This window comes from Mandrillus leucophaeus, unplaced genomic scaffold (genome assembly GCF_000951045.1).
Source record: "Mandrillus leucophaeus isolate KB7577 unplaced genomic scaffold, Mleu.le_1.0 Scaffold361, whole genome shotgun sequence".
Taxonomy (NCBI): domain Eukaryota; kingdom Metazoa; phylum Chordata; class Mammalia; order Primates; family Cercopithecidae; genus Mandrillus; species Mandrillus leucophaeus.
The window spans coordinates 2,060,724-2,062,082 of record NW_012103821.1 but is presented as its reverse complement, the minus strand read 5'-3'; the positions used below and the strand labels follow the sequence as shown (position 1 = coordinate 2,062,082).

At 35.8% G+C, this 1,359-nt stretch overlaps 1 protein-coding gene across 1 annotated transcript in view; it reads right to left on the bottom strand.

Moving 5' to 3' along the window:
* SNX16 (sorting nexin 16) overlaps positions 1–1,359 on the bottom strand; it is a 46,677-nt gene that overhangs the window by 427 nt on the left and 44,891 nt on the right. The gene's annotated exons all lie outside the window — the stretch shown is intronic.

Here is a 1,359-nt window from a genome sequence, read left to right as displayed (position 1 = left end):
AAAAGAAAAAGAAAAAGACTATTGTAATCGTTCATTTGAGATAGTTTTGTGACAGTGGAGATGAAAAGAAATGGATCGATGTAAGGTATAAGGGAAATAATCCCCACACTCTCCAACCCTGAAATACACACATAATAGGCCTGCCACAGTTTTCCCTTTCTCTATAAAACGTGCTGCTCACACTCATGGCACCCTGAATGCTTGTGACTAGTAGCATCCTTTTTAGGACACCTAGGTATTCCTATTCCCCCCAAGAGAGATGGATGATTACCACGATTTTGTTTTGTTTCCAAATTTATGCATATCAGCTGTATTTTAAAAATTTTAAATGTTTATTAATAGTATATGAACAATACTACTTGAGTAGACTGGAGCCAAACTTTCTGCTGGGTATGGTCTTCTATCTTTTAAGAAAGTAACTAAAATGTGCTAGAATTCTGCTTTTTGACAATCTTTGTCCTCCTTTTTGGCCCTCACATCTCTATAGTTTACCAAGCTTACCTCTATGAATTTACCATGAATATCTGTGCCACATTAACCACAGTGATGCACAGTCATAATGTGGTTTGCTGGAAAGACTCTCAGAAGTTAAGGCACCTTTGATTAGTCTAAAAGACATTTTGCTCTCCTTTGGCTTTCAAGAGAAACAACTTTTCTCCTTCGCTAACAAAATGTAAACTATTTTCCCAGACAGATGTTTCTTGTTTCACACAGATTATCCTGTAGAAAGAGCCATATCTGAACTCCTTGAAGGGATCATGTGTTTCTTAACAATTTTTATTAAGTTGTGCCAAAACATGTTTGTTGAATGAACAAATAAAGGAATAAACTAATCTTTGGAATTGAGAAACATCTTTGTAAACATTTAACGATGCTATATGCATACTCTACTGTTACGGACTGTTTATGTCTCCTCCCCAATTTTATGTTAAAGCACTAACCTCCAGTGTGACTGTATTGTAGATAGGGCCACTAAGGAGATAAATAAGTAAGGTTAAATGAAGTAATAAGGGTGGGTCCCTGATCTGATAGGAACCATCTAATTATAAGAAACACAAAAATGTTTGTTCAACGCTTCACTCACACAAAGAATAGATTATTTGAATGCACAGTAAAATGTTGGTGGCCTACAAGCTAGGAGAAGACAGTTCAAAATGAAACTTACCTTGCCATCACCTTGATCTTGGACTTCCCAATCTTTAGAACTATGAGAAAATAGATTTCTGTTGTATAATCCACCCAGAATGTGGCATTTTGTTATAGCCATCTGAGTAAACTAATACACATACACACACACACACACACACACACACACACAGAAAATACAATAGACTGCTTTCTGTTTCATACATATTTTGT